At 44.6% G+C, this 13,469-nt stretch overlaps 1 long non-coding RNA gene across 1 annotated transcript in view; it reads left to right on the forward strand.

Annotated features, from left to right (window-relative positions):
- Nucleotides 1–11,139, forward strand: part of LOC149869534 (uncharacterized) — an 81,432-nt gene extending 70,293 nt beyond the window's left edge. The window contains exons 2-3 of the long non-coding RNA XR_016441105.1: nt 6,999–7,110; nt 9,199–11,139. This is a non-coding gene — a long non-coding RNA (uncharacterized LOC149869534). The remainder of the gene's footprint in view (nt 1–6,998; nt 7,111–9,198) is intronic.
- Nucleotides 11,140–13,469: the final 2,330 nt, after the last annotated feature.

Below are 13,469 nucleotides of genomic sequence, written 5' to 3' on the forward strand. Positions count from 1 at the left end.
CTCCACACCAGGCCACCCAGCCAGAAAAAGATCCTGGGACTCTGGAAGAGCCAGTCTGGCTCACCTCACAAGCTGGTAAAGTTCACATCAGGCACACTGGGAGCTCTCTCTGCAGTATGACCATGGTCTTGTCAGCTAACCTGCAGTCAGGATCGGTGGGTTCCTGTGAAGAGGCATTGCCAGCCTCTTCACAGGAACTCAGCCCATCTGGGGGAAGTGCCTCCCACCACCAGGCTGTTCCCAGCGTGAGGGGACTACCCCCTGCTCCCTGGCTTGGCACCTGGTGCCTCCTAGGTCTGGGGGGAGCACCTGGGGTCCCCCTATGGCCCAGAACCTAGCTGGGGGGGGGCACGCAGGGTTCCCCATGCACTTGGCGGCAGACCTGGAAGTGGACTGGAAGTACTTCCAATACACTTCTGGGTCCACTGCTGAGCATACAGAGGGTCCCCTCCACTCTCCTATGGGACACTCCATCTGTCCCACTATCTCAGCATTCATGAGCCATGCCTGGTACCTCGAGGTATGTAGAAAAAACATGATGAGGGCGGCCATTTTCAATCATAGGCCAGAGAAGCAGCAGTCTGTGCTGAGTAACCAAGGAGGCAACATCAGGCTAATCTGCTCCTGGAACACCTTAGAGGTAAGGGTGAGGCTATGGGGATGGAGGAGAACTCATTGGTCCAAGGCATGACTTGAAACTGCACCCTGCCAGGGATGGGTGGCCTGGTAGGGCTTCTGTGGTAAGAGATTCCCCAACAAATATCAGGCCAGTTACCTCACCAGTGAAAGGCAAGGAGAGGAACCTCATAACTCCAGCCTCCACATCCTAGTGGGTAATCTGGCAGGAGTTTGGCAGAACCCAGGGGGTCCAGAGTGAATGAGGGGCAAGGAGTCCAGAGTTTGGGAAAGGGCATGGAACCTAGCAAGGGGTGTGGAGCCTAGTGAAGAGGCAAGGAGCCCCGAGGCTAGGAGCCCCAAGTATGTGTGTAGGGCAAGGAGCCCAGTATGAGTGAGGGGCACAGAACCCAGTAAGAGAGGCTGGAGTTAGGGGCTGGGATATGATTACATCTTGCATGCCATCTGTGAGGCATGGGCCATGCTGTAGGGAAGATACAGAGCCATGGATAGCGCTCCCTGGCATCAGAGCATATAATGGGCAGTCTCCTGCATTTACCACCAGTTTATTGTAACTGGAAAGTGGTGGCAGGTGAGACTGGGCAGCCTGCCCTATGTAGATAGGTGGACAGGCTGATTTGAGACTCAACCCCGAGCTTGCCCTCTGTAACAGCCCCATATTAGAGATCTGGGCTTTTTCCTCCCTCATCTAAACAAAGTTGGGCTGTTTGAGAATGCCAGTGAAGCAAGTCGGCTCCAACAAAAGAACTTCCATTCAGAACATAACTGAGCTCAGAGAATGAAGGCTCTGTTAATCTACCTTCTATCTACTTTCAGTACCATAATGCTGAGTCAGGTACTGTTTCCTATGTCTTTGTTTCACTATTTCCTATAAGCAAACTTTATTTGGTATTTAAATGGAAGGCTCTTAAACTGAAGGATCATCAATTCCTTATCCTATGGGCACATGAGGCTCTACATAGCGTTACTTTTCCAACATGCACTGTTTCCTCCATGTCCAACATGCTGTGACTCTTCTTGATAATATATAGCTTCAACATTTTCCCTGATGTAGGTCTTTAGGAGTAACAAAGGAGACAACCAGTGCTACCTAACGGGGGAAGTAGGGCTACACAACATCAAAGGAGGAATTACAGTTGTAATCAGCTTGAGGGACTGTATGCTGTAGTTAGGGAGAAGAAAAATGACTTTCACTGCTCAAGCCTAGATATCATAAATAGAACAATGGATTTCATCAGTACACAGGTGAATCAACCTCTTGGAAAGGAAAACGAATGTACAATTTTCTAACAATATTGTAGCAGCTGTTTCCCCTAAAGTATATTTCAGTAGCTCAAGGCTGACAATTGCTGCTTTATAGAATGCATTTAAAACAAAAAATATTAATTATGCATTTAGCATAATACATGTTTTCTTCAGCTTGCAAGGGATCCATTTAATGGCTCTTCAACTGTTGAAGGTTGAGAATCAATGAGTTAGGCATAAGGGTTATTTTCCACAGTAAAAAAAATTAAGATTTAAGTAACAACTAGAAGAATTAGAATTTGTTAAACAGAAATGCATCTAAACCTCCTTAAAACTTCCTCATCTGCCTAGACTTGGTGTTGTTTTAACTGAACCAAATAAATCTCTCACAGAATATATAGTCTAGAACAGCAGTTCCTGCCTTCACTACTCTGTGGGCATTTATGCTTATTATGTAATGGGGTGTGGGCAAGATCAGCTTTTGTGCTCTCTGACAACCTCAGCTTTAAACTTTTCAGTTTCCTATGACTAATAGAAATACTGGAGGGACTCATGGGCAATACGTGGGAGGTCTCTGATTAAGAGAATGAATAATTGCCATTATTAGGATCCTAGAAGCCTGATTCTCCTTTCATGTTCACTTGTTTCACCAGTGTAACTTCATTCAAGTTATTTTTAATTCACATGACTATAGGTGCTTGATCCAAATTCTAATGAAGTCAACAGGAGTCATTCAAAGAATCATATAAAAGTAGGGCTAGAAAGGACCTCTGGAGGTCATCTAGTCCAACTCCCTGCCTGGGGCAGGGTCACTCCTATCCAAACCATCTCATAACAAGCCTTGTCTAACATATTACTAAAACTGATCAATCAATCTTGTCACACAAACTAACCTGCCATGGATAAAGCAGGGAGACAATGGTAGTCAGTATCTTGCTGTTGCAAGGTTTTTCAAATATGTTCTAGAGAGCCAAGGAAGAGGGCCATACCCCTCTTTCCACTACAGAGAAGACAAAATCCCCCACAATCCATATCAGTCTGACCATGGGATTAAATTACTTCCTGACTGTGAAGGAGTGAAGGAGCAGCCCAAGTCAGCAGGCAAAGCGGCGAGCCAAGTGCACCCTTACCAGCGTGCACGGTTCTGTTGAGACCAGAAGCGGTAGCGTAGTGACGTTTTTCTAGCTGGTACTCTCTCTGGATTGAAGAAGGGAGCCTGCTGCTGGTGTTTAAAACCCCGACTACAGACTCTTGGGGAAGAGAGAAAGCCTGGAAGCTGGAAGGCTCAGGGAGACGGCCAGGACCAGAAGCAGCTGATCCAGAGAGATCAGCTGGCTCAGAAAAGGTGGCAGACTAGGAGGAGATGGCAGACCTGGCAGACAGCCTTAAAAGAAAAGCTGCTGGCTGGCACAGTGGCTGGGCAGGACAGCTTGATCCGGACCAGCCTGACCCTGCAGCTTGAGGGCTGTGTGAGGAGCGAGGATCCTCTGACGCCACAGCTCAAGCAGAAATTTGGAGAGAGGAAGGATGACAGATCCACAAGCCAGCAACCCCTCTCTGAGTGAGTGAAGTTGCTATTTTTCTTATGTGAAAGTTCTCAACAGTTTGTACAGTGGGCTCAACATTGCTTTGAAGAACCTGGTAAGGTGGGAATATCTTGAAAGTACTGAATGGCTGCGCTTTGGGGCCTGCTGTAGCCTACAGTATTTGCACTACTGGGAGTCCCAGCTGGCTTCTGGAGTGAATATATATGTATATATTTTTTAGGAACTTAGGAGCTTTAAAACCACTCAGGGAAACTGAGAAATACCCTAGCCTGGGTCAGAATTGCTTGCGAATCATCTTCTTTTCTTTCTGATTAAATATATCCAGACAGCTGCCCTAATTGACCATGGATTAGCTCTAGAGAATGCTGGACTTGAACTGTAACCAGGGGTGACACATTAAGGCAGCTGATGCCCCAAAGAGACAAAGACATTGTTTTTTTCCCCTCTTTCTTGTGGCCTGTTAATCATGAATAACATTCACCCTAAGTCAACAGCTATGGTGTAAAATGGGTAGGGGGTGTAGGGGAAGGAGGAAGCCTCAAAGATCAGGTTGAGAATCTTGGAACTGAATTTATCTACATGCTCTTCCTTCCAGTTTAATTATTATATCATCAAGTCATAGCAGGTGAGGGCACAATAGTTTAGTCAGACTGCAGATACAAATGCCCATGAATCATTATTGACTATCTAACCAATAGAGTGTGTTAGAGGCCCAGACCCCAAACTATATGTGGTAAAGTCTGGATGCCCTGACACTGACCCCAGATATGGTGATCAATCTGACCCCAAGTGGAGGGGCTGACCCTAGCCAGGAACCTCCAGTTCAATTTACTTCAGCAGACTTTAGATAGATAAATTGAAAAGAATGGCCTCTGAATCAGGTGACATGGTCATCTTTTATTACTTCTACAATTACATGGCCTTGAGCATGCTACTGATATACTAGGAAGCTGCCAGGAAAGACATATCTCTAGATTTGTGTATATATACACACATATACATATACACACAGGTCAATTGGCATTAGGAGTATTTTAGATCAGTGGTTTTCAACCTGTGGTCTGTGGACCACTGGGGGTCCACAGACTGTCTAAGGGATCCACAAAAAAATGACTGTGATAAATCAAAAGTATATGAATACCCACACTTACAATTCAAAAGGGTCCATATGTCCATTTGAAATATGTTAGGGGTCCACAAATAGTGAAAGATTGAAAACAACTGTTTTAGATACACAGGTTTGGATGGAGATTTTCCCTGATTTTATTCCAAGCCTATTGGAACATAAAGAAAGCTTTTGCTGGTATAGTTAGATAGTGCAGCAGATAGGAGCATCTTATTCAGAGTTGTATCCTGCCTAATTGCATCTGGATTTCACCATAGAAATGTGCTTTTACAAGACGCCCATGGAAGCAGAGGTATTTCCTACTCAAGAAATGTGTCTATATCTGAAGACATGGTGCATATCAAGTTACCTCATATAATGCATATTGCAAAATGTAATAAATTATGCCCTTCTTGGAAGATACTATGAAAAAGCTACTTTCAGTCTTGAAAACAAACATACAAGCCTCACAAAAACTGTTCCAGTTAGGTCTGCTAGAGGAGGTGAATCTTCAAATGACAATCTACATGTTTCACAAGACAGGACATGTGGGTCTATGGCAATATATGAGCTGCTTGGGTGAGATGTATCAGATTTAGTAGTGATGAAAAATTAGCATCATCTGGGATGAAGGTTTGGAAAAACTACAGATACTTATGTTTGTTTCTCTGGTTCCTTCCAGTGTCTGCGCTATATCTTAATTCTTATGTCTAAGTACAATACTGTGTTTCAAAAATACCTGTTAAGTATATTAGAGTCTGTGTATGTTCTCCTACTCCTGGTTGCACATACTTGTAAGAACAAATAAAAAAAAAAAAGATTCAATAACAATATTTTGAAAACCATTTTACACAGCTTGAGGTTTGCCTTTTAAAATATATAAAAATATAGAATTGGACTCAAGAATCTTCACAGATTCTTTCACAGATTTATTGTACCATGCACCTTACTTCAAATTTTAATTAATAAATACTTTAGCTTTATTATGTGGTCTTTTAGGAGAGTACGGTGGACATGTTTCCTAAAAATTTTTTCAGTGTCAGCCAGTTGGGGAAAAAAAAAAATCACATAATTCTTTGCTTTGTTCAGCAACAGAGAGGTCTGCCATCATTCAAGCTGTCTTGGTGACAGATGTTTGGTCAATGACAATGATCATCAAGGTTTCTGAGGCGCCAATGTACATAGACTGCTAGACAGAAGTCACAAAAATAATTTGAAAAAGGCATCTGCCACATTTGACAAAATGTCAGCTAGTACATGGGCTGTGTGAAGTCATACAAGGGACACACAAGTTTCTTCTAAAATGGTGCATGCAAAGTAAACCATATTCTAGCATATTTGTGTTGCTGTGCAAATGTTTTGCAAGTTTCGAAGCCTTGCACTCCAGGTTTTGTTAGCTTGTACGAAGAAATCTCATTTAACTGGCATTTTTACATCTACATTAATTCTTTTAAAACACTGAAGTGAGTGTTCTACAGCTATGTAAAGAAACGCATTATCAAAGCATTAAGATATGATTAAACTGACATTTTCTTAAGAAAACGAAAGGAGCAGGAAAAAGCCATTCTAAAAGGACTGAGTGCTACATACTCCAGATATTATCTTCAGTGCTTACTCAGGGATCTTTAAAGAAGCTTATTACCAAGTACCCTAAGAAGACAAGTGTGGATGTGTACAGATCAGAGGAATGCAAGTTAATGCACCTGCCAGATTTTACTATCATACAAAGCATGTCAATCAGCACTCAGACCTTGCATTTAAAAATGTGTTCCCTCAGATTTTTTTCAGTACTGTATCTCACATAACTAGATTTTCCTAGTCAGTAGCCATCCAGTGTTGCAAATGTCATAAATTATGCTACTGAATATACATTGCTAAAATTAATGTGAATATTCCTTCTTTAGCCTCAATTCAGCATGATAAAATACGGGAAATATAATTACTGTGGTTGATGTATTTTAAGAGATGTATTCTTAATCGGACAGAAGAGCAACTGTAGTCCAAATGGAAAATAAATGCACTTTTAAACAAGTCACCCTAAAATAACTGAAAGAAAATGCTCAGGAAGTTCAATAGTTGGACAGTTTAAATTATGTGAATGTATTTTAAGCCTAAAATGAGCATTCCATGTTAGACCCTGAAATGCTTAACCGGTTTGGTTTTGGTCTTTACCGAGTTAAAAAACAAAAAGTGAAATCAGTGGAACAATCTTGAGTATAGCTGTGGCTTGTTGATGTCAAAAGCTGAGTGTCCTCACTTTTCATTCAAAACTGTTGGAGGTAAGAGCTCTCAGCATTACACACAGACTTGCTCAGTGTCTTGCACACCTGAGAATATGAATATGCAGTTTCCATTAACATCAAGGTTTAGGGCCCCTCTACACACCAAGCTTTAGGGCTACACATGCATGGCAGGAATGTAATTGGGGAATAATGTATTAACACTCTGCCTTATTTCCAATGCAGGTGGAGCCCAATCCCAGACTCCCTCCGCACCGGCAAGAAGCAAGCTGCCACAGCGGGGAGCTCCCTGGGTTGAGAGGCTGTCAGCCACAGGGGCACCCCACATTCCCACAGGGTGGGTGGGATCCTGGTAGCTACAACCCTCCAGCCCTGGGGGTTTCATGCATCCCTGTGGCAGCTGCACCTCCTGGCTTCCTAGACCCAGCTGCGGCTGTGGGAATCTGGATCCCTGTGCTTCCAGAACCCAGAATCATCAGCTGCTGGGGCCAAGTCCTCTCAGTTGTGGGACTCCCAGCCCCAGCTTGTGGCTGGGAATCCCATTAGGTGACCGGGCTCCCAGCCACAGGGGACATCCTGCTACATGTGTAAATTAAAGCTTGATACCAAATAGATCTAAAGTCAGTACACATGTTTAGGTCCAACTTTATGGCTGGTTGGAGTTTTTAGGTCATTTCCATGTGTAGGTGGTCTCAAGGTAATTGTGCAATTAACCAGTTAATTGCATGATACCTATAACTTGCAGAAGGGGTCCAAGTTTGAAGAGAATTTTGCTTGCATGAGACTTCAGTATTTTCTGATTTGAGACCTTGAGATTTGGCTTTAGATGAAGGGGAAAAAACACCCCCCCAAGTCACCTTATATAAAACCTAGTTTAAAAGGAAAATGAAAGAAAGAATTTGAGTGACACTGTTGTTCTGAAAATTTAGTCATATAAATAAATGAGCTTTATCAGTTTGCTTGTACCTCCAGCAATGTTGACATTTGTATTCTGCTCTCCTACCTCTGTCAAACTTTAGTTATATTAAAATAATGAATTCTCACACTGATATTTGCCTCATAATATGAGGCATTTAGAACTAGTTGACACATTTTCAGGGACAAATTTTGGAGGTCTATTAAGATGCACAGATTTTAAAAAGAGAAATCTGTGCAGATGTCATGGGTTACAGATTTCTCTTTTTATCAGCTCTCATAAAACACATGTCCATATGCACTGTGCTTTCCAGTCGGAAAATGAAGCACAAATCCTATTGGGATCACCAGCAGGGTCTGATATCCAACGGCAGATATTTTATTTAAATAATCTTACACTGCTCAGTGGGAAATACCATTTTCACTGTGTTTCCAAACATATTAGCATTCATTTAAATGTTTTTGTACTGCCTGAAAAATATGTATTTTAAGAGGCATATTTGTGAATGGCTTTAGAGAGGCAGAAGTTTACAACACTAATAATTTAAGATATATGTTACATCCTGTTGAAGCTTTCATTAGAAAGAAACAGCATCCAGGTGTTCAGAATAGTTATACCATCTGACAAATGCTTGGAGCAAACATGCTTTGAAGTTACTGTGACTTTGTAATTTTAGTGTCTAACTTTGAGGTGGATGAGACTGCACAAAAATATCACATCCTGGGCAGACAATTTCATTCAATGCAAGGCAGAACCACATTTGTTAATACTTTCCTAGACACTCCCCTATCCTGTCTGCTGCTTAGTATCATCATCATTTCCTTTTTAATGAGCTCTGATAGTTGGTTTTAATTTAAAATAGCTACCAATTGGTTTTGGCATTACCTATGGCAAATGTCTAGTAAATCATTCCATAAAACTGAAGTCTGGTTATTCTTTTAGGATTTTCCAGGGCATGGGGAGAAACAGTGTCCGGAAAAAGAACAATATCTGCCAAAATAAAGGCAAAATCAGTATGGACTAACCCCACCAAATTTTGTCACATTTTCTGTGTAATAAGAACTCGTCCTCCTCCCCCAGCCTGTCTGCTGGATGTGAAGCCACTTATGCTGCTGTAGGTTCCCAGCACCTCCCTTATCTTCAGAACATTTTAGGCATAATACAAAATATATACACAGAACAGGCCATAAGTGGAGAAGACCGTGAAAAGACCTTGTAAGTGTGTTAGCAAAGCAGAGGCAGGGAAAAGGACTGGAAAAAGAAGTAGGATTTCTACTAAATGTCATGAAGGAGGACATCTGGATGGAAGTTAATTCACTTCCTCTTAAAGGCACAGACAGAACTACAGCTCCCAGGTCTAACTCATGGTGCTTCACAGAAAGTGCCATAAGTTAAACTGATCCTTCCAACCTAATACAGGCAGTCCTTGACTCAAGATGTTGCAAGTTACAATGAATGGCATTTATGACATTTATAAATTGACACTCTGTTTCATCTTTCTGATGTCAGTTTCAACTTTACAATGCTTGATCACATGTGATGCCACACCACACCAATGAACAAGTTTGCTGTGTCACCCATCTCCCTGGAGAACATCTATACAAACTTTCTTGGACACTTTCTTTAAGCAGACAAGACTTCAGGAAAAACCTGCAGCCAAGACTCCTGAGAAGACTCCAGCCAAGAGCCTTTCAAAAAGTCCAACCAAGTGCCCTTTAGAAAGTCCAGCAAAATCACCTCAAAGAAGTCCTTCCAAATTTTACAATATAAATACATTAATGTAGGTATATTACTCATCTGTAATTGATTGAGCACAAAATTATGCATTATTTTTGGTGAAAATAGGGTATCAGGCCTTGGTTCAGGAACCAATCCCATATTTATAATATTGTTCCTATAGGAAAATGGGTTATGACGTTTTGACTTGAGATGTGGTTTTCAGGAACCAATTATATCATAAGTCTATAAGACTGCCTATAGACATTAGCTGTTGGGTTGGGAGCTCAATTTGGAGCTGATCCAGGGAGACAGGCGAGTCTCTGGAGCCCCTTCCCCCAGCTCTAGTTCCTCTCTCCCAGTTCCCATTGTGTCTCAGGATAGGAAGGGAAAAAAAGCAGGGTACAGGGGTCTGTTCTGGGGTTTCCCACCTTGGGGGACTCCAATCCACCTACCCCACTGTCCAGTGGTAGCTGAGCAACCCCCATAACAAGCTTTCCCTTTCCTCTTCCCCCCCTCCCATTCTGAAAACAGCACTGGAAGTGGTGCTGGGCTGCATCAGCCAAGCCCTGCTCCCAATGTGTGCAGACACAAGTTAATAAACACGCTCTGCTTTGGAGTGCCTTTATCTGAACACTCATGTAACAAGGGTTCAGACTGTCTCAGGATTGGGCCCTTTAAAATGTTCTGCAGTTTTACTCTTGTGTTTGGTCATGGATGTAAAGTGCTTTCAGGGCCTAGATTAGGTAAAAATTGTCACTTCCATTTGCACCTTTAGGGTGCATCCACATGAGCACACACGTGCCTTTTGCCTCACCTCAAACCCCTTTGAGGCGAAGCAACAGGCATGTGTGGGAACATAAAAACATTCCCCGCACTTCAAACTTGCAGCACGGGGAGAAAATTAGACCCCTGGATATCCAGGGGTCTAAGAAGTGAAGTATGGAAAAAAACCAGAACAGGGCACGGTCCCCAACAATGCTCTGAGGCAACCAGAGGCTGGGTCCTCCATAGAGATGCTCTGACTGCCAGAGTGTCTCTGTGGTTGCCCCTTGCCCTGGTGCTGAAACACGCAGCCAGCCAGGCCACGCGTTTCAGCACCAGGGCTCCAGTGCCGGTGAGTAAGGGGCTGGGGGGGCTGGAGGAGAGGGAAAAGGGACTGTGGGGGGGGACCCCTGATGGCCCTGCCCACTCCCCCAGCCTCCCTGACCCCTAACAGCCCCCCCAAGCCCCGCTGGGGATGGCCTCTCCCCCTGCCAGCCCCCCAAGCCCTGCCACAGCTGACTCCTCCCCCTGACCCCTGCCATGGCTGGCCCCTCCCCCCGCCAGACACCCTCCCTCCCTCCCTCTGCTCTGTCCAGCCCCATTCCCCCAAACTCCCTCATCCCTGTCCCCCACCCCATACTTAAAAGAAAACAAAACAACCCCCCCCGGCACTTACCCACAGTTAAGCTGCCATCTGACTGCCGGGGGCCCCATCTTCAGAGTGCGAGGCAGGCTGACAGCCCCAGTGCCCCAGCCTGAATCCTCCCATCTCTGCGCTGTCCTGTGCTGCTAAGAGGGCTCTGCCAGGAGGTCCCAGAGACCCCCCATCCCTGTTTCTAAGGTAAGCGGAGTCTTTTTCCCCCCCGCCTTCTTTTTTTCTGTTCTTTTTCTGTTTTTTTTTTTAAGTGATGGTGCCTGGGATTGTGGGGGTAGCCTTGGGGTGCAAGTTGGGGGGCGAGACTGGGTGGAGAAGCCATCAGAGGGGTCTGGGGGAGTCAGGGGTGGGGCTGCAGAAGCTGGTGAGGGATGGAGCCAGGTGGGACAGCAATCGAGGGGCTGGGGTTGGGCATATGGGCTTTGCAGGGGGGGTGGTAGCCCCTGAAGGGGCCATTTGGCCCCCACTGGGGAGCCATACCCCTTGTGTGGGGGCATGAACCCCCTGTTGGGGGTCTGAACCCCTTTTGGGGGGGGTGTAGCCTTGTGTGGGGTCTGAACCCCTTGTGGGGGGGGCACAAATACGTATTCATGAATTCATGAAACCTGTATTTAAAGTTCACTTTATTATTATGATAAGAGACTTGCTTTAACACTGTAGATATTTCAATAAAAACATTGTCCAACTGATTGCTGTCTCTGTCTCACTCTGTCTCGTTATAGTGGTTATTTGTTTTACTTGTGCAGGAACATGGATTTGGGGGTATTTTAGAGAGTGATTTGGGGATTTTTTTTAATTTTTTTTTTTAAATTGGGGATTTTTCAGTTTTCCAATAGGGAACACCAGAATTCCTGCTGGGGAGGCCAGTGGCAGGACCCTGCCTCTTCAGAGCTGGCACCTTGGACCCATCTGGCTGTGGCTGACCTTCTGGTAAAATGGGACCAGGAGGACATGCTTTGACAGTTCAAAGCAGGCCACCATACCCAGAACATCTTCCAGGCGATAGCTGCCCAGATGGCCAGGCAGGGGGCACAAATGGTAGTAGTACTGCACAAAGGCCAGCCCTACAATCACAGTCCACTGGCAGCTGGCCCAGAGGGGCAGATGCCTCTACTGGCTCTGCAGTCCCCATTCAGATCTGGCAGGTGCACAGCAGGTCACAGCCAGGTAGTAGCACCCACTGCCAGATTGCTGCAGTGGGTAGACGGTGCAGGGAATTCTCAGGGCTGCTTCAGCAGTCCACCTGGCACAGGGGGTAGTGTCCCCAGGTACCAGTTGGCTGGGACCCAGAAGTTCCTGGGAACAAGTATCCCTGAGCTACTTGCTGGGGGCAGGACAGGGCAGCTTTTTATATTGCTGGGGCCAGGACAGGTGCTGGCCCCGGGCTCTAGCTCCCCCTGGTGGAAGATCCGGGAGGAGTGAGGCAGGGTTATTTTGCCCCTAGTGGTGCAATTTGCTCCACAACAAAGTGCATGTTCACACATGTGTGCTGAGGCAAAGTCCTGGCTCAAATTTGCACCACTTCTATTTGAGCTGCTGCAAGCGCATGTGCAGATGCACCCTTAGTGATTACTTTTACTGTTGTGGTGCTTAGAGACACTAACATAAGTTTTGAGGAACTAGTTCAAGAAGGAGTTATCTACTGTTAGCAGTGTGGGAACATGGCTGGGAGCCTGGGGCAAAGTGGAAGCAGTGATTTCTAGTTTGTGACCACAAATGCACAGATGCCAGCAGTAGCTGCTTCCCCCCCCCCCCTTCTTCCCTCCCCAAGTCAGTGCCTGGGGCGATTTCCCCTAGTACCCTTCCCACCTCAGTTATGCCACTGTAGATTTCATAGACATTAGGACTGGAAGGGACCTCGGAAGATCATCGAATCCAGCCCCCGGCCCAAAGGGCAGGAAGTCAGCTGGGGTCATAGGATCCCAGCAAGATAAGCATCTAATTTGCTCTTGAGAGTGTAGGGGATTAGAGAACAGAAAACATTCAGTGAGAAAGCTCAGTAGTAAGGGGAAGTACAGAGTTTTGTTATAGGATGACAACAGGGAGGCATAAATGAAATTAGCAAGAAAAGACAACAGGCACTGAGCAGACATACGAAGGGACATTAGATGAAATAGCCGTCCTAAATATGCATCAGCCTAGAGTTGCTTCTGCTAAAGTTTCCTTTTCTCAGTCATGTGGCCATAACATAAGGAACACTTAATGCAGCCCAGCCCATATCACTGGCAAGTTGTATGACATTTTTCAGATTACTTTAAGACAGATTTAACCGCAAGCAAGGAAATTGTCAGACATATATACTAAGAGAGAGGCTCCTCAATTAGAGCTGATTAGAAAACAGATCATCTGTCCTGTGAAAAATGTTGATATTTCAGAACAAGTATTTCAAAATTTAAAAATCCAATCAGCATTACTGAGAACTTGGCCAGCTGCAGTGCAATGGTATTTTAAAGATGTCCATCTTGAACAGAAGAATAAAAACTGAAATGTAAAAATACTGTGCTGAACATTGTTTAAGGCATATCATTAATTATCCTCCAATCAGCCACCTCACTCACTCACTCACATTAAAGAGCATTCACTATTGCAGAATCAGAGTGCATTAGATCCAGTTCAACACCTTAGTTTATACATTTGAGAAATA

Source organism: Crocodylus siamensis, chromosome 3, assembly GCF_052110815.1.
Source record: "Crocodylus siamensis isolate JL-2025a chromosome 3, ASM5211081v1, whole genome shotgun sequence".
NCBI classification, from domain to species: Eukaryota; Metazoa; Chordata; order Crocodylia; family Crocodylidae; genus Crocodylus; species Crocodylus siamensis.